The 21,226-nt window shown below is 36.1% G+C and overlaps 1 pseudogene; it reads right to left on the bottom strand.

Moving 5' to 3' along the window:
* The window catches only part of LOC110587456, a 70,204-nt pseudogene extending 57,279 nt beyond the window's left edge, over positions 1-12,925 (bottom strand).
* Positions 12,926-21,226: the final 8,301 nt, after the last annotated feature.

Here is a 21,226-nt window from a genome sequence, read left to right as displayed (position 1 = left end):
ACATTTGTTAAAATTTTATCAAATATAAATTAAACTTAAGTTTATTGATGTGAGCTATCAATTCAGCTCCATTTATCTAAATGCCCATTCTTATGCCAATACCTCACTATCTTAATTACTGCAGTTTTATGATATGCTTTGTAATAAAGTAACATAAGTGTTCCAACGTTTTTCTCCTCTTCCAAGATTTTCTTGACTACTTTGGGTCCTTTGCATTTCCATATAAAGTTTAAGATCAGATTGTCAATTACTGCAGAAAATCCAACTAAGGTTTACATGGGGATTTCATGAAATCTATACATCAATGAAGAGAATTGCTATTATTATAGTGAAATTAAATTTTAAGAGTCATGACTATGGGATGTCCATTTATTTAAATCTTTGATAATTTCAGCAATGTTTTATAATTTTCAGCATATAAATCTTATACTTCCATTATTTAGTTTATTTCCAAATATTTAATTTTATGACATTGTTAATATAATTGTTAATTTCATTTTCAGATTCTTTGTGACTAGTATGTGAATTAGTTTGAGACATAAGTGAGACTTTCAATTTTTTAAACAATAAATTTAATACTATTTATTCAAAAATGTTTTTATTTTATGAATTTACTGTGTTATTGTAAGGCCTTCACCTATAGATATTTATTAAATGTGATTAGACCTATTGATTTGGAGGTGCACTATGTGGATGAATACTCTTGCAGTGAATATGTATGTTTATTCTTCTTTCTTACATTCATGTGTCTTTAGTTTTGACCCTGACTATTTTTCCTCCTTGTTTCTATTCAAAATTATAAGAGTATTTCCATGGAAAAAAGATGGATAGTTTTGATGAGGTTCCAGCTATATAGCTTTCTTATTCTACATGAATATCACTGCATCTACCATTGATCCCACTAACGCAGATTGTCATATCCCTTTGATTCCTAATCCACTCAAGTAGGAAGAATTCTGTCCTAAGCACTTTTCCATGTTTCAACATGAAACTTACTTTAGGACTATTACAGGAGAACAGTTCCTCTCCTGTTTGATTTAAAAAACAAAACAAAACAAAAACAAAAACAAAAAACCCTGCAAATTTAATAGGTATAGAAGTATTTGCAAATGGAACTACCAGATAAAATGTACTGCAGAACTATTTTCAGAAGTCCCAGAAAATTCTACAGCATACAATCAAATTATAGCTGATCTGGAAGTCAGTAGACTTATACTATGTATAATTCAAGAAAGAACCAAAGAATTAGCTATGTTCTCAGAATCCCTACAAGCAAAAAACTCCAAGACTTAAGCAGAATAGTTGGAGCAGAGCCCATAAGAGTCCAATTTAATACTTGTAAACTGTGAGCTAAACTTTCCCCAAATCTTCTTGAAACTAAAGCCAAGAAAATTCTTTGGCCAATAGCAATCAGAAAAAAAAAAAAAAAAATGAGAAAAGTTCACACCAGTTCTTGTAATATGTTAAGCTAAAGGAAAAAAATAAAACCTAATGTTCAAGGATACATATTGTTCTTCTATTTTTACAAATTTTTTTTATGTTTCCTTTATTAGGATTGGAACATTATATTATTTGGATATATTGCATGTGATTTTTATTTCAAAATGATAAAGGGGACCTTGCAAAATATTTGTCATGGAAAGGGAAAGTTTTATCAGGAAGGGTGGGAGCCTCCAATCTGGAGCATCACTGAAGATCCAGGATTGTCACTGCTTCTGCTTTTGACGCGTAGTTGTTTGTATCTATAGGGGTGAGGCTCATCTGCCCTAACGGGGTTCTGGCTAAAGGCAGGCCAGGATGGAAAGCAATTAGCAAGTAGTTATACCTTCTCAGTAATGCCTAACCTGAACATAACACTTTAGATCAATCTGTAGCCAAATTTTTATTATAATAGATTTATGCTCTTCTTTCTTTATGGTCCCCACTAATAAGCATATCCAATACTTAATTGTTTTCACCTGGAAAAAACAATTTACCTGGAAAGTTATGCTTTGACAGTGAGTTTTTAGATACAACACCAAAAGCATGATTCTTTAAAATAATTGATATATTTAAATTAAAAACAACTTTCGGTCTGTAGAAGACACAGTCAAGAGAATGAAAGACAAGCCACAAACTGTGAGAATATATTTCCAAAGCACATATCTGATAAAAGTCTTGTATTCAAAATATACAAAGAACTCTTTTTTTTTTTTAAAGATTTTATTTATTTATTTGAGAGAGAGAGAATGAGAGACAGAGAGCATGAGAGGGAGGAGGGTCAGAGGGAGAAGCAGACTCCCTGCCGAGCAGGGAGCCCGATGTGGGACTCGATCCCGGGACTCCAGGATCATGACCTGAGCCGAAGGCAGTCGCTTAACCAACTGAGCCACCCAGGCGCCCAAAATATACAAGAAATCTTAATTTTATTTATTTTTTTTTAAGATTTTTCATTTATTTGCGAGAGAGAGAATGAGAGACAGAGAGCCTGAGAGGGAGGAGGGTCAGAGGGAGAAGCAGACTCCCTGCTGAGCAGGGAGCCCGATGCGGGACTCGATCCCAGGACTCCAGGATCATGACCTGAGCTGAAGGCAGTCGCTTAATGAACTGAGCCACCCAGGCGCCCTATACAAGAAATCTTAAGAAGAAAACAACTCAATTAAGCAATGGGTGAAACATCTGTCCAGATACCTTACCAAAAAGATGCACAAATGTATGTAAGTATATGAAAAGATACTCAATATAAGTGTTCATTATGGAATTCAAATTGAAATACTCATGAGATCTCACTCCATAACTATTATAATAGGTAAAGAAAAAAAAAAGACAAAAGCAATTGTTAGTATGAATGCAGAATAATAGCAATGTTCATGATTGCTGGTAGTAAAGTAAAATAAAGTCTCTTTGGAAAATACTTTGGCAGTTTTTTAAAAAGGCAAACATAGGGTCATCCTAAGATCCAACAATTCCGATATTGGACATTTACCTATATGAGTTGAACACTTATGTCCACCCAAAAACATGCTTGAAAATGTTTATTGTAGTTTATTTATGATTGCCCAAAGCTGGAAGCAAACAAGGTGCTCTTCAATAAGTAAATGGATAAACCAACTGAGGTATGTCCACTCAGTGAAATATTATTCTATGATTTAAAAAAAAAGAACTATCAAGCCATGAAAAAACATGGATGAATCTTAAATGCATATTTTTAAATGAAGTAGCCAGTCTTTAAAGGCTACATCTTTTTGATTCCATTTATATGACATTCTAGAAATGGCAAATATATAATGCAGGTAAAAGTCAGTGATTTTAGAGCTTTAAGGGTTGGGGGAGAAGGCTAAGTTGATGAAGCACAAGGGATTATTTTAGGGCAGCGATATTAGTTTAAATGATACTGTAATGTCAGATATATGTCACTATGTATTTCACAGCCCATAGAAATTTACAGTAGAAAGAGTGAAACAATGCATGCAAATTGAAAAGAAAATATATTTATGCAGTCAGAGGATCCTAATGTAGAATGCTGAATGTGACAAAACTATCTGGTTGCATTACAAATTTATGAAAGAACCTTACTGGAGAATGTAGAGAAAGTAAGTACTGACCTAAGTAATTCAGAAATGAGTTCATAAGACTAAAGGCAAAAGGAACTGCAAACAAGCTCTGCATTCTAGTTTATATTCTTTTCTCATAGGGGCACAGGTTAACACTTCCAATACTGCTGTACATGTATACTGGATTTGAGCAATTAAATAACTGAAGAAGTTTGGAGCCAATTCACTGTTGGAATTGGAGGTTACAAATAATCAAGGGAAAAAGGCTAGAATAATTCATGTGGTAATAATGGATTAGAGCTGAAGACATCAGTATGAACTCATGTTTAGTAGATGGTGACACACAGGTTTGTTTATGCTTTTGTGTATATACAAAAATTAGTTTATACATACATATGTTTTTGTTTTAGCTGAGCATGCCTAGAGACAGTGACACCTTAGTATCCATTAGCACACCAAGGGCCCAGATCCTGGGTTCTAATACTATCCTCTGATAAAAGGAATTGAGGCTTCTTTGGAGAAATGGCTGATTCTAGGACTTAGACAACATAGGCAAATAGATTGATAGATAAAGGCATAGATATATATAGAGAGAGAGAGAAGTGGAGATATGTATTTGTCATCTACCTACCTACCTTATCTATGTCCCTAGTATCTTCTTTGTTTTTATTTAAAATTTTTTTTTTCCATTCAGTACATGCCCTCTTTAATACCCATCACCAGGCTAACCCATCCTCCCACCCCCCTCCTCTCTAGAACCCTCAGTTTGTCTTCTAGTGTCAGAAAACGACACAATAATAGGAGTACGTATAAGGGACATAGAGTCAACCGAAAGAGCTCTCAATGGCCAATATTGGAAAATTATTTTCCTAGTTTTGTTGTTGTTGTTGCTTGACAGTTAAATTCTGAAGTTCCACTGGGAGAACAAGCGGTTGAGAAATTCTGGGTCTTCTACACACACGTTCAGTGTGTCAGCCAGACATACTAAAGAGAATGAGAGAAGGTACAGCATCACAGGATGTTCACAAATTTCTGGAGCCATGTGCATATGTCAGGCTGAGGATTGTTTTATATGCACTCCACAAAACTAGTGTTTGGTTTTTCTGGAGAAGGTGGGTGTGAGGACTGGAAATAGTCTTTGGAAACCCAAGGGAGATATCGGCGGTGTACCTGTCCTCTCGGAGACAGAATGCCTATATAAGATTTAGTTAGGAATATATGTTTCTAAATAGCATAAAATTAGTTCCTGTTCTTTCTTAGTATGAAAGGGAGGTCATTTTATAAGAAATCAGTTTGTACAGGATCCAAATTGGGATAGACCGACAGTATAAACAAGTGTTTTCAATGAGATTGGGTTTTTTCTTCTTAGGATAAATCACAGGCACAACAATCCCATCATTCTAAGGCTGGTTTTTCAATAGTTACACTCTATTTTTTTTAGGTGAGGGTTTCTTCCTTTGATATCCTATAGTCTTATATTTTAGAAGTTAAAATAGGTTTTCAAGATTGATTGGAGGGGAACCAAAAGTAAAATATAGCCTGAAACCAAACATTTAGACTTTTAAGTTATTCTTGTTTTCTTGATTTTTTTTCTTTAAAGGTGAATGGAATTGTCACTACAGAACTATGTTTTTTATTTGTCTCTGGAATGAACCTTGGTAATTCCACAAAGGCTACTGAGAGCTTTAAAGAACAAGAGAACTGCATGCCTCCAGGGACTTGTCAGCACTTAGTATTGCTTGTTTTCTGTTCCCTTTGTTTTCAGTAAGAAGCAAACTTTAGAATTTAAACAAGAAATGCAGTCCTCATTAAGTATGAGCCTGTGTGGGAACAAAAGGAGCTAGAGACTTTCCATGGGACTTTGAACCAGTGGGGAATAATGCTGGGGGTTATAGATGCCAGGACTGGGTGCTCTGACTCTTGAGAGGCTTGTATCCTCCCAGAAACATTTATAGAGGTGTTAGAAATGGAAGCAAATCTGGAAAATTTGAGACCTGTTTATTTTTCTATACCTGTTCATTGCCCTAAAAGACAACATGAAATTAAGTAAAAGGCATGTTTTCTGGAGTCTTCTCCCAGTTACCGTCTGCAGAGGGTAAGTGGGCTTTAGTAAGGTTGCTCAAATCCCAAGAGTGTTCTTTGCAGTCCATTATGCTTATGTAGTATGTTTGAATTTATAGTATACTTTTACTATATGAATTTCTCTCTTTATTTTAAAAAACCCTCTCTTGGGGTGCCCAGGTGGCTCAGTCGGTTGAGCATCTGACTTTGGCTCAAGTCATGATCTCGGGATCCTGGGATCACCCTGTATCCGGCTCCCTGCTCAGCCAGGTGTCTGATTCTCGCTCTCCCTCTGCACCACCCCCACCTCCCTATGTGCTTTCTCTCTTTCAAATAAATAAATAAAATCTTTAAAAAAAATCCTCCTTCTCTTTTATTACCCAAATCTTGACTATAACCCCCTTCAGTTTTAAAGGGGGTTTACCTCAACCCCACCACACATTAATCCAGTGAAACTAATATCTTAAATATTAAGTATATTGATTTCTTTTCAAACTTTTCTATTTGACATCTCTAGAATGTGATGCCTATGTTCTGAATTTCTGCCTTAGCCTGGAATTCTTGCTGTGTTCCAGAACTTTATTTCCATAACCCATAAGCATCCATCCTGGGATGCCCCATAGACCCAGGGTTTTGTCATATGCAAAACCAAAATTGTCCTCTTTTCTTACAAACCTGCTCCTTTTATCTGTAAAGGCATAATGCAGTCATTCCACTAGAAATCATGGAGTCCTTCTAGAAGGACTTCTAAAATCCTTTTATTCCACTTTTACATTTAATTAGCTGCCGAGTCCTCTTGAATTCTACCATTGGTAGATTTATCCAGTCAGTTCCCCTTTAATCATCCCTGTGGACCCTACTCTGGTTTAGTTTCTCTCCTTCTCTTAGAGTTTCCTGGTTGATTCTTCTCATGAAGTTTTCCTAAAGTGAAAATGTATCATGTGATTCTGATTCTTGATAGTATGTATCTCCTCGGTGATCACAGTCCAAAGTACACCCTCTTAGTCTCATGGACTTCATATATTTACAACTAGGCCCCTCGATACCTTCTGCCTGATATCGTTCCGTTGTAAAATCTTGTACTAATACACTCCTCTGTCCTCATTACCTCCTTGCAATAAATTTAATCATTCACTTCATGTGCTTTGAAGGCATTTTGTACCCTCCTGCAGTCATTCTTTTCCCATGGTATGGGGAATTATATTTTCACACATGCCAGATCTGTAACTAGCTCTACGACCTTTCTCCCAGTAAGTGTGTGTGGGGGGGGGGAATGAGGTGAAAGACATCCATATGTCATTCATCTTTGTATTCCCAGCATCTAGCAGCTTTCTGGTAACTTACAGGCGCTCAAATACATCTGGAAAACAAGTAGACATACACCTCATTAGAAGCTCCACCAGGAAGACAAGATGAGTCACATCTAGCCTTATCGCTAGCTTCTAGATGGTCAAATTCTTGAAAACATGAGATTTTACAGAGACCCAAAGAATATGACTCAGGCTGCACTGAAGGTCTACCTATAATATTTCAACTGGACTCTTTTCTTCAGAGGTTGGAAAGTTAGCTTTTCTCATTTTTCCTCATTTTTTTTTTTTTGCATACCTGCCAAGCCATCAGCTAAAAAAGATAATTTGTCTCTATCCCTAAGAGGAATTCAGAGTTTGAAATAGAAAATTTCAAGGTGCAAAGCTATGTTTTCCCTGAGATTGAAGAAAATTATATTAAGTACTACCACTATAGTATTGTTATATAATGTAAATTATATATTATGTTATAGTCTCTAACCTTTCTCTTTTTTCTTTTTATATTTTCTGTTTTACCCTCCCCTTCATTACTCAATGGCCTTGTTTTTTCTCTAACCCTCCACAGAGTGGAGGTGGGATTCCCATCTACCATGTATCCTGTGGTTGGTTCTCTATGTGGTCCTTCTATCCTCTGTTGTGCAGAGCTTTCAATGAGCCCTTAGTTCTTCTTCAGGAGGAATTGTTCTATATGTAATTGTATATTCACTGTGTCCATAGGAGGAGGTGAGTTCAGGGTTTTCCTATATCACCATTTTGGAACCCCTCTGATCTATTTCTTGTTATTGAGAAAATAAAAACTGTAAGACAATAAGCAAGTGGTGTTCAATGTAAAAAAGAGGACTAAAATTATCAGAATTATAATAGTTAAATTATTAAATGTTTATCCTGTACCAGGTTCTATTCTAAGAACTTTACAAAATATTTTCCTTGTATAGCACTTTATGAATATATTAACTTATTTAATATTTAGACTAATTCTAATGGATAAGCGCTATTATTATTTCCAGGTTACAAATAAGTAACTGAGTCATGGGAAGATTAACAATATGCTCAAGATCAAAGAACTAGTTAAAGAGCTGGGATTCCAGCCCAGGTAGTTTGTTCCCCGGGATATGTCCTTAACTACTCTACTATACTGCTCCCTTGTTGGAAAAACGGGATTCAGGGGATTGAATTAAATATTGAAGTTAGAACCCTTGGGTATCCATACACAGATATTTGATCACACAGGACATATCAAAGGTGAGGATATAAATAATGTAGAACTATTTTAAGATATTTCCCATTTATACCAACCACTTAGAGGAAACTATAATTATCCTAGAAATAACCACTTATTAATATAGACAACTTAATCATAGTTGTTGACCCATGTGTTGTTTTTGAAAAGGACAGCAGGTTTAATTTATTAAAATTCACCGTGTAATGACCCAGAACCACATTTTAACAACAGGTGATTTAACCTGTATAAAAATAAACCCAATGGTACTAATGAATCAAGGAATCTCAAGGCTTTGGTGTGAGGTGGAGCTCAGAACAAAAGGTCCTTTAATAGTCATGTTTTACATGCTGTGATTTTTTTTCAGTCTAATTTTATGTGATATAAAGGATTTGTTCAAGGAACAAATTCATCCTTTGTATGTTTTGTAAATCTTATTAATTGCATGTTACTTCCTTTGTGGTGATGGGCAATTTTGTTTTGTTTCTTCCTTCCCCAGACAAATTCATCCTAATAAGATGCTTGTGTATTTGTGTAGTCTAAATACCACACTAAATTTCAATGTCCTTGATTTTGCTTTTCATATTTGTCATCCTTGTCAACCGCAGGCAGATAACTCTTTATGGATTAGCTGTAGCTCTACAAATGTAAGCTCACTTCAGCACGTTAAAATCCCTTTCCCTTATATCTCTCCCCCCCCACTTTTCTCTGTGGCTCTCTTGTTGCCCTGAAATCTTGTGTGCACCTGAAAATGACTTCCTGCTTTTTCATGGCCTTAGTCACATAACAAAGGATCTTGGTTGTGTTCCCCAGGGTTCTATCCAGAGCCCTCTCTCCATTCTATGCTGCACTGGGTGGTTGTATTCAGGCCCATGGTCCAACACACATAAATATGCCTATAGTTTATAATGATAGATTTTTAGATCCATCCTTTCTTAAAAAAAAAAAAAGACACTGGACACTCCTACCCTGGGAAATCTCACACTTCAGTGGGAAAGAAACAAAGAGAAAACCATAACTGAGGAATATATGAAAGCACAAAAGAGGGGCATCCAACACAGTCTGGAGTGTTAGAAAGATTCCAGGAGGCTGATATATTGAGGATGAGTAATAGGAGCCAGCCGAGGAAATAGACAAATGGTGCAAAATCACTAAAGGCAACAGAGTGGAACTGCGTGAAACTTAGTCTGCCAGCAGCCCAGTGAGTGAGAGGATAATGCAGAGAAATGTGGCTTCGGGGGTAAGCAGGGCCAGATTCTAAAAGGCTTACCCTTTGAATTCTGTTGGATATATCCTTTAGAAATAGAACTCTTAGTGTGGCATTGAGATTAGATTTTAAATTAGCAAGACAGGAGTCAAGACCAGCTATGAGTTTATTGCAGTAGTTCACATGACAGAGATGGATTGAATTAGGGTAGTTAGCTATTACGTTGGAGATAAGTAAGTAGAGTCAATAAATAGTTTAAAAGGTAAAACTGACATAAGTTTGCAATTGGACTCCAGGTATATGGAAAAGGAGATCTCAAGGATGACATAAAATTATATGGCTTGAGTAACAAGATAGATTCCCTATATGAACGTAGGAGCTTGGGTTGGAGATGAAAATTAGGATTGCTTTTGAATTATGCTAAATAGGGGTTTCTATGCAACATGAAGGTGGAGATGCCCAACAGACACTTAGCTATTTGGGTCTAGAGCTCAGATGGATATATGGGCTCAAGATTTGGTTTTAGATTTGGGGAGGAGGTGATATAAAGAGCATATGAAAAGTCAGTGGTTGATTCTGAATATACCTCTCAGAGTGGAAGGAAAAGGCAAGGATGTAAAGGACATAAATGTATTTGTTGTTAATGGACACGCTAGAAGTTGAGACAGGTCCTATCTTAGTTCTTCATGATACAGGAACTAATGATATCTACTAGATGTGAAGTGGATGGGACTAAATGGCGGCTTGAGGACAGTGTTAGATTTTGGAATGGTAATGAAGACGATGGAGAATGGAATTGAGTAAAAGCAGGTCAGAAAGTTGCTAGATGGTACAGAGGGCTATGCTTAGAGTGGAGAGTAGAAACTCATTGTGGAACTTTGTGGGGTGACAGACAGTGATGTGGACCAATTTGTGGCCATGGCGCTGAGATACAGATGGATGTTACCAGAATCAACATGCTTATTCATAAGCATACCTATAACATAAACCCAGTTTGCTGATACTGCTCTAGTATGTACTACCTTTGAAGTCCCTAAAATAATCCCATACAGTATTACCACTATCATTTCCATTTTTAAGATGAACAAAAATGTTTAGAGAGAATAAGTGATTTGCTCAGGGAAACCCAGAAAGTCAGTGGTGAAACCACATTACATGTGGACAAATAATCTGTTTCTTAATTTGGTAAGCTTGCTTTCCACATAAAGTGACTTCCATTGTGTGAGTGGCAATGGCCACCAATCTCTAGTCAGCCAGTCTCTGATCAGCCTGGTGACACCTGCCTAGGGCACTGGAGGGGTTTCTGTCCAGGGCAGAGTTGGATATGATGACGGCTGAAGCATCTTCTCAAGTTGAAATTCTGAGTATCCTTCTTTTAAATGCCAATGACAGTCTCTTTTTTTTAATATATTTAATTTCATGATGTAAAATTCCAGAGGTGTCTGAAATTTTAAGTAACTTAATTGCCTTCTTCACTTGAGGCTAAGATGAAATATGAGTTTGTTGAGTGTATGTGCGTGTGTGTGTGTGTGTGTGTACACAGAGCCAGAGATTTGACTTTTGCTCTTTATTGCATTTCTTAAACTAGCTACACTTGGCAATTCATTTACATTAATAATTGAAAAGCCATCAGTCTCCTCTTGTCTTAAACTCCTTGCTATGCACACTAATGATATACTTGATTGGCTATTGCCATAAAAATGCACCATAAATTTTTTAAAGATAATTCAACTACAGAGAATGAATCAGTATGAACTATAGTGATAACGTATGAGACAATCTCTATTGCCACTTCAAAGCAGTTAGTGCTCCTCTTGATGAGAATGCATCATTGCTTCCAGTTGGGGTTTTTAGGCAGTGGTTTAGGATTTTCCTCTTTCAAAACTTGCTGTAGGTACTGTCTTCTCTTCAGCCTGGTTTTGTGTCTTATGCATCCCTAATGCTACTGCTTTTGTTCTGTGCTTTCTGGTTTCTACCATTCTTCAGTGCCCTGTAAGTAGAAAAGAGATGTTGTGTCTTACATGTGTCATAAAATTGGGCATGATAGACTGTATTCATTCATTCATTCATTCATTCATTCCACAGACTGTCATTGTCCTTAAATTGATAGTAGTCTCATATGTGCAATTATCATCAATTAGAAGACTCAAATTGCAATAGAAATCCAAAAGAGAACCAACTCAGACTGGTCAATGCTCAGACAGAGGTGCAATGTCTATAATGAATGAGGATATTCTGGGCCCTAAGGATGCAATGATTTTGCTTATTTTCTTATAGAAAGCTAGGCAATTCTATTTCCAGGTAATTCATCAGCCTGGAGAGCCACCCTGGGGGAAAAGATCAGAAGGCAGAAAATCTCCTTCTCCTAGCATTGTCTGTCCTAGGTCAGTGACAACAGGGTTGTTTATAGAGACTAAGCATCACACTTCAACATTTTAAGTAAGGAAGAGAGTATGGCCCATACTTAACCATCTGCTCTATGTAGGTGTTTTTATGGAATATCCCATCATTAGATGGGAATGCAGTTCTCTGCTTGGGTAACAAATATTTCCAGGTTCCTCTCCATTTTGCCTGATAGTGTAGCCTTCTGTTGAAATGCACGTTTGTAGCATGCACACACAGACACTTTGGAACTCAGTTTTGAGGTCTGTGATTCACTCTCTGGAGCTACCCGGCATGTATTTGCATAGAACTAGATCCAAAAATTCTTTTGGAGTGGGATAGATAAGTTTTCTTAAACCTCAAAGCAATTTATTTTTGAATCTCAGGAGCTAAAATCCAGTTTATTATATTTTTGTTACCTAAAACTATAATCATTGATTAAAGGGATGTCTTGCTTTTTTTTTGTTTTCCTTCTGTTCCTGATCCCTGCTTATATCCCTCTCCCTCATTAGTAGATCTCCATTCTAAGATATGGAGTGAGTATATCCATAACTATACATACCAGGTAGTATTGTTTGGCATGGATAGCTTTAATTTGCATACATACTATTGTGCTTTACTCTCATTATATTTCTTACATTATTCTTTAAAAGTAAATTTTTTAAAAAGATTTTATTTATTTATTTGACAGAGAGAGACAACAAGAGCGGGAACACAAGCAGAGGGAGTGGGAGAGGGAGAAGCAGGCTTCCCGCTGAGCAGGGAGCCCAATGTGGGGCTCTATCCCAGGACCCTGGGATCATGACCTGAGCCGAAGGCAGATGCTTAACGACTGAGCCACCCAGGTGCCCCTAAAAGTAAATTTTTGAATCTATTTATATTACAGTGTATTATATCTAGTTCTTTGTTTCCATAATATATTTCACTGCCTCCACAATATATTACTTATCCATTCTCCTGCTAAATATCCCTCAACTTTTTGCTACAATAACATATGCATATACCCACACCAAACTGCAATCAGTTACTTTGTACAGATCCCCTGATAGAGCTTCTCTGAGATGCGTGTGTCTAGGAATGGAAGTGGTTAATCATAAGGCATAGCCTTGCTTAATTACATGAAGTACCTTCTGAATACTCTCCACCATGGTGGAGGACTGACATCATCAATGTGCCTGAGTTCTTGTCTGGAGACATCTTCACCAGTACCTGGCATCGTGCACCTTTCCAATTTTTGCTATTCGTATGAGTGTTGCCCAGTATGTCATTATTGTTGAATTTGTATTTGTCTCATTTCAATTTAATTTGAATGATGCTTGAGAGAATTTGCAGATATTCCCTGTGACTTATTTTTTGCCCAGTTTCCTGTTGGATTTCAAACTATTTTTTCAGTGTTAGGAAAAAGATTTTTAAGGGAGGCATACCAAAATAATGGTAAAAACTCAGGACTCTAGAGTCAGGCAGAGCTCTGGATTCCTGGATTCACTATTTACAAGCTACATGACATTAAGCAAATTGTTTAAGCTTCTATTCTTCCTTTTGTGTGAAGTGGATAAAGTCTTAGGAATTAGGAGTCAACGTAGGCATCCCTTTACTGTTGCTGCTGTATGGCCCACAGTGACCATTTAAAATGTTAACTCATGTTATTTCTGTTAAAGAAGGCCTCATATTTTCTACTTTCTTCCCTCCCTACCTTATGGAAAATTTTTGCCAGAAGTGTCAAGGTAAATGGTGTTAGATATCACCTTTAGATTTATTGTTACTTTTATTTTCTTTTCCTTTTTTGACAAAGTAATATTGTCCTGAAGTATAATTTATGTCTAATAAAATGCACAGATCTTAAATGTTCATTTCTATTCTTTTTGACTGTTTCACACATGCATGTAACAGCCATTCAAAACATTTCAAACATTTCCATCATCTAAGATAGTTTCTTTATGCTTCCTTCTGGTCAACCATCTTTGCACTTACACCTCTGACAAAATTGTTATTTTGATTACCACATGGCAGTCCTGCCTGTTCTTGGGCTTCATATAAATCTTTGTGTGTTCTGTTGTGCCCGGCTTCCCCGGCTCAGCACAGTGTTTTCTAATCCACTCATGTCATTACAATTGTCAGCAGTTCGTTCCTTTTCATCACTGACTAGTATTCTATGGTATGCACATACTGCAAGTAGTTTATACACTCTCCTGTTGATAGACACTGGCTTATGTCCAGTTTGGGGTCATTATGAATAAGGCTGCTAATGAAGATTATTTATTAGAAGCTGTGTGTGTGTGTGTGTGTGTCTCTGTCTGTCTGTCTACCTTTGCTTTATTTGGAGAAAATAGCAAGGGTTGGACTAACTGGGCTTAGGATAGATGTATGTCTAATTTTATTTTAAGAAACTACTAAACAGTACTTCAAAATGATTATACCATTGTACATTTCTAGCAAAGTAATAGAGTGAAGGTACCAGCTCATCAGGCCCAACACCTGTTCTCTGGGATATAGGACAGGCCAAGCCAATCCCCACACACTGGCCATTATATGTGATTTTACCATTTTACTTCCTAGCAAAGTAATAGAGCTCCAGCTGTTCCACATGTTTGTCAACACGTAATTGCCTACCTTTTTTACTTTAGTCAACCTACTGGGTATGAAAAGGTTCTGTGGTTGTAATCTCATTCACTGATGACTAATTCCCTATTTGTGTTTATTGGCCATTGCCCTTGCAGCCTTGGTCTAAGGAATCTTTTCTGCCCTCCTCTCCTGGTTCCTCTGACCCCACCACTGCCCTCCCTCCTCAGCTCTCTCTTATCCCTGGAGAGGGGGCTCTGTTGGGTGTGGGGGAGTGTGAGGGTGGGGCTGGTGGGGGACCACATGTCTTCATTTGTAGAGTATCTATTCCAATCTTGTTATGCATTTTTGTTTACATTGGGTTGTCTTCTCTGTTGTTGAAATGTAGGGGTTCTTTATATATTCTTCATACAAAGTCCATCTCTGTATATCCATATGTATTGATATAAAATATTTTGTGAATATTTCCTCCAGTATGTGGCTTGCTTTTTTTTTTACTCTTAAATATTGTATCTTAGAAGAAAATTTAATTTCAATTAAATTTTATTTCTTTATTTCTCTTTTTTTTTTTTCCCTTTTTCGCTTTGTGCTTCTGGGATTTATTTTTCTATTTAAGATATCTTATTCCAATGTCATGAAGACATTCTTTGGAATTCTTCTTTCATAAGATTTATTCTAGCATTTATGTTTAAGATGTTTCAATCTATGATTCATCTTTTCTTTGTTTGGAATGGAATAGGGGGTCACACATTTTTCTTTACAAATGTAATTCCAGTTGTTTCAACATTCCTTTTTATTTCAAGACCTTTCTTTCTTCCTATTTAATTGACTTGGCTTTGGTAAAAAAATCAATTGACTGAATATTTATGAGCGATTGTGAACTCTCTGTTCTATTGATCTTAGACGAATGCCACAATTTATTATCAGGGATTTATATTAATCTGAAATCAGGTTGTATTAATCCTTTAATTTTTCCCAAGATAATTTTGGCTATTTTAGACAATACACATTTCTATGTCAATTTTATGATCAGCTGGTCAATTTCTTCAACAACAAAACTTGGTGGGGCATTCATTGCAATTGAATTGTATCTGTAGAAATTTAATGAAAACTGACATCTTAACAATATTCAATCTCCTAATCCATAAACATAACCTATCCCCCAAGTTATATAAGTCTTTAATTTCCCTCATCAATATTTGGTAGTTTTCAATTTGGAGGTCTTGCACATCTTTCATTAGGTTTATTCCTAGGGTTACGGTATTTTTTGACAATTTTGTAAATAGTAGCATAATATAATTTTTCAGTTGTTGATATGTGAGATATCTATGTTATGTGAGTTATTGATCAGTAATTTTTAATTAATTTTTTAATGTTAATTCCAGTAAAGTTAACATACAGTGTTATTTTAGTTTCAGGTGTACAACATCATGATTCAACACTTCCATACAACACCTGGTACTCACCACAACAAGTACACCCTTTAATCCCCATCACCTATTTCACCCACTGCCCCCTTACCCCCATAGCCATCAGTTTGTTCTCTATAGTTAGGAATCTGTTTCTTGGTTTGCCTCCCTCTCTTTTTTCCCATTGCTTGTTTATTTTATTTCTAAAATTTGACATATGAGTGAAATCATATGGCATTTGTCTTTCTCTGACTATTTTTTAGAATTTCTTTTCAGTATTGGAATTATGCTGGCCCTCTAAGACTATTGGGAATTGTTCCATTTCCTGAAAGAACTTCTATAAGATTGGTATTATTTTTCCTTAAATGTTTAATAAAATTCATGGGTGAAGCCATGAAGGCCTGGAGATTTCCATATGGGAATGTTTATGATTATGATTTAATTATTTTCATAGCTGTAGAGCTATTACAGTTTCTTAGTTCTACTTGTATCACTTGTTTTTGAAGAAATTCATTAATTTTATATAAGGTGTTGAAATTATTGCTGTAAAGTTGTTTCTAATATCTCCTTATTATCATGTTAGTCTTTGTAAGATCCATAGTAATGTTTCCTTTGTGCATTCCTAATATTAATAATTTGAATTTTGTCTTCTGTTCCTTGATTAGTCATCGTGGGTTTTATCAATTTTACTAATATTTTTTAAAGAAACACCTTTAAATTCATTGATTTCCATATTTCTCCATTTTCTATTCAGTTTATTTTTGCTTTTATTCTTACTACCTTTTATTTCTTATTTTTCACTTTATTCTTCTTTTGTTACTTTTACCTACTGGAATATTATTCATTTTATATTTTTCTAACATAGGCATTTAAAGCTATATTACTCATTATAATTAATACTTAGCTGCATTTCAAATATTTTGATAGTCTAAGTTTTCATTATCATTTAGCTTGAAATATTTTCTACTTTTCCTTGTGATGTATGTTTTATTCATGAATTATTTAAAATGGTGTAAGTTTGGGGACACCTGGGTGGCTCAGTCGTTGAGCATTTGCTTTCGGCTCGGGTCATGATCCCAGGGTCCTGGGATCGAGCCCTACATCGGGCTCTCTGCTCCATGGGAGGTCTGCTTCTCCCTCTCCCACTCCCCCTGCTTGTGTTCCCTCTCTCTCTGTCTATCTCTCTGTCAAATAAATAAATAAAATCTTTTAAAAAAATGAAATAAATAAAAATAAAATGGTGTAAGTTTAATTTCACAATACTGGGAAATTTTCTTCATGATATTATTGATTTTTAACTGTATACCATTAGAGTCAAAAAATATGTTCTGATTAGAGTTACATAATATTTATTAACTTGTTCTATTTATCTTAATGTTACAGTTTCCTTTAAAAGTAATGTGTATTTTTCAGTATCAGAGTGTAAGTTTCTGTAAATGCCAACTCAGTCAAATTGATTGAGATCCATTTATTGTTTTTGAGGTTTATTCCTACATCCTCTATCCTTAATGACATTGGGTATAAATGTTCTGTGAATTATTGAAATTTAGATTTATCTGTATTCCCAATATAACATTTCTTTATATTTCCCTTTAGTTCTGTCCATTTTTTGCTTTGTATTTTTTTAAATATTGAGGTGAAATTCATATAACAAAATTGATCATTTAAAGTGAACAATTCATTAATACCAGCACTGGGTATTATACGAAAACAATGGATCATGGATCACCACATCAAAATCTAATGATGTATTGTATGGTGACTAACATAACATAATAAAATAAAACAATAAAATAAAATAAATAAAGTGAACAATTCAGAGGCATTTAGTACATTCATAATGTTGTTTAACTTCCACTTTTATCTAGTTTTAGAATATTTCCACCACTTATACACTTAGCAGTTTCTCCTCATCCTTCCTTACCATGGGCCCTGGCAACCACAAATCTGTGTTCTTTTTCTGTGGGTTTTCTTTTCTGGATAGTTCATATAAATGGAATTATACAGTATTTGTCCTTTTTTGTTTGGATCCTTTCATTTAGCATAAAGATTTTGAGGTACCTCCATGTGGCAGCATGTGTGAGTACTTCATTCTTCTTTTTGGTTAAATAACATCGCATTGTATATTTATCTCTATCTCTATCTCTATCTATATCATCTATATCTATATATACACAATAATTTTAATACAATGTAAAATAATTAGTTTTGGTGCATAGAAACATGGCTGCACAATATGTGTTCTAGCTTCAAATGTTGCCAGGAAAGGTTGATTAACTTAAACATGCAGGCTTGTTTTTGATCTGTTGATGTAGATCTGTCGAATGCTCACAGTGTTTCCCAAGCCCCTCAAATTTGATGAGACACGACCTTTAAATTCTATCTCCCCTTAAGGTCATGTTAAGGTTTGGTTTTAGCATTCTTTTCTTTGTTCATTTGGGGTTTGTTTTTCTTTTTGTTTTGTTTTGGTTTGGTTTTGATTTTAGTGTTCTTTACAGTGGGTTTAGGATAGGTCTTACTCTAAGGGGTGACCTTTATTCATAAGGAGCAGCCTTTCTGTTATTTTAGCTGGCTGTTAGGGCTGTTAAGAATTTGTTCATGATGAGCAACTATATGCCAGCAAATTAGATAATCTGAAAGAGATGGATGCATTCCTAGAGATGTATAAACTACCAAAACTGAACCAGGAAGAAACAGAAAACCTGAACAGACCTAAAACCAATAAGAAAATTGAAACAGTAATAAAAAATCTCCCAAAAAACAAGAGCCCAGGTCCAGATGGCTTCCCAGGGGAATTCTACCAAACATTTAAAGAATTAATACCTATTCTGAAACTGTTCCAAAAAAATAGAAATGGAAGGAAAACTTCCAAACTCATTTTATGAGGCCAGCATTACCTTGATCCCAAAATCAGACAAAGACCCCATCAAAAAGGAGAATTACAGACCAATATCCCTGATGAACATGGATGCAAAAATTCTCACCAAAATACAGCCAATAGGATCCAACAGTACATTAAAATGATTATTCACCACAACCAAGGGAATTTATTCCTGGGCTAAAAGGTTGGTTCAACATCCATAAATCAACCAATGTGATACAATACATTAATAAAAGAAAGAACAAGAACTATATGATCCTCTCAATAGATGCAGAAAAAGCATTTGACAAAGTACAGCATCCTTTCTTGATCAAAACTCTTCAGAGTATAGGGATAGAAGGTACATACCTCAATATCATAAAAGCCATCTATGAAAAACCCACAGCGAATATCATTCTCAATGGGGAAAAACTGAGAGTTTTCCCCCTAAGGTCAGGAACGCGGCAGGGATGTCCACTATCACCACTGCTATTCAACGTAGTACTAGAAGCCTTAGCCACAGCAATCAGACAACAAAAAGGAATAAAAGGTATCTGAAATGGCAAAGAAGTCAAACTCTCACTCTTTGCAGATGATAATGATACTTTATGTGGAAAACCCAAAAGACTCCACCCCAAAACTGCTAGAACTCATACAGGAATTCAGTAAAGTGGCAGGATATAAAATCAATGCACAGAAGTCAGTGGCATTCCTATACACCAACAACAAGACAGAAGAAAGAGAAATTGAGATACCTAGGAATAAACCTAACCAAAGAGGCAAAGAATCTGTACTCAGAAAACTATAAAATACTCATGAAAGAAATTGAGGAAGACACAAAGGAATGGAAAAATGTCCCATGCTCATGGATTGGAAGAACAAATATTGTGAAGATGTCAATGTTACCTAGAGCAATCTACACATTCAATGCAATCCCCATCAAAATACCATCAACTTTTTCAAAGAAATAGAACAAATAATCCTAAAATTTGTATGGAACCAGAAAAGACCCTGCATAGCCAGATGAATGTTGAAAAAGAAAAGCAAAGCCGGCGGCATCACAATTCCGGACTTCCAGCTCTATTACAAAGCTGTCATCATCAAGACAGTATGGTACTGGCACAAAAACAGACCCGTAGGTCAATGGAACAGAATAGAGAGCCCAGAAATGGACCCTCAACTCTATGGTCAACTACGACAAAGCAGGAAAGAATGTCCAATATAAAAAAGACAGTCTCTTCAACAAATGGTGTTGGGAAAATTGGACAGCCACATGCAGAAGAATGAAACTGGACCATTTTCTTACACCACACACAAAAATAGACTCAAAATGGATGAAAGACCTAAATGTGAGACAGGAGTCCATCAAAATCCTAAAGGAGAACACAGGCAGCAACCTCTTTGACCTCAGCTGCAGCAACCTCTTCCTAGAAACATCGTCAAAGGCAAGGGAAGCAAGGGCAAAAATGAACTATTGGGACTTCATCAAGATAAAAAGCTTTTGCATAGCAAAAGAAACAGTTAACAAAACCAAAAGACAACCGACTGAATGGGAGAAGATATTTGCAAATGACATATCAGATGAAGGGCTAGTATCCAAAATCTATAAAGAACTTATCAAACTCAACACCCAAAGAACAAATGATTCAATCAAGAAATGGACAGAAGACATGAACAGACATTTTTCCAAAGAAGACATCCAAATGGCCAACAGACACATGAAAAAGTGCTCAACATTGTTCGGCATCAGGGAAATCCAAATCAAAACCTCAATGAGATACCACCTCACATCAGTCAGAATGGCTAAAATTAACAAGTCAGGAAACGACAGATGTTGGCAGGGATGCGGAGGAAGGGAAACCCTCCTACACTATTGGTGGGAATGCAAGCTGGTGCAGCCACTCTGGAAAACAGTATGGAGGTTCCTCAGAAAGTTGAAAATAGAGCTACCCTATGACCCAGCAATTGTACTACTGGGTATTTACCCCAAAGATATAAATGTAGAGATCCAAAGGGGTACATGCACCCTGATATTTATAGCAGCAATGTCTACAATAACCAAACTATGGAAAGAGCCAAGATGTCCATTGACAGATGAATGGATAAAGAAGATGTGGTTCATATATACAATGGAATATTATGCAACCACCAAAAGGAATGAAAGCTTGCCATTTGCAATGACATGGATGGAACTGGAGGGTATTTTGCTGAGCAAAATAAGTCAATCAGAGAAAGACATGTATCATATGACCTCACTGATATGAGGAATTCTTAATCTCAGGAAACAAACTGAGGGTTGCTGGAGTGGTGGGGGGTGGGAGGGATGGGGTGGCTGGGTGATAGACATTGGGGAGGGTATGTGCTATGGTGAGCACTGTGAATTGTGTAAGACTGTTGAATCACAGACCTGTACCCTGAAACAAATTAAAAAAAAAAGAAAGCAGGAAGGGAAAAATGAAGGGGGGAAAATCGGAGGGGGAGACGAGCCATGAGAGACTATGGACTCTGAGAAACAAACTGAAGGTTCTAGAGGGGAGGGGGGTGGGGGGGTGTGTTAGCCTGGTGATGGGTACTGCATGGAGCACTGCGTGTTATATGCAAAAAATGAATCATGGAACACTACATCAAAAATTAATGATGTAATGTATGGCAATTAACATAACATAAAATAAAATAAAGAATTTGTTCA

Source organism: Neomonachus schauinslandi, chromosome 10, assembly GCF_002201575.2.
Source record: "Neomonachus schauinslandi chromosome 10, ASM220157v2, whole genome shotgun sequence".
Taxonomy (NCBI): domain Eukaryota; kingdom Metazoa; phylum Chordata; class Mammalia; order Carnivora; family Phocidae; genus Neomonachus; species Neomonachus schauinslandi.
Note: the sequence above shows the minus strand (reverse complement) of the source record. Positions and strands in the feature narration are given on the sequence as shown.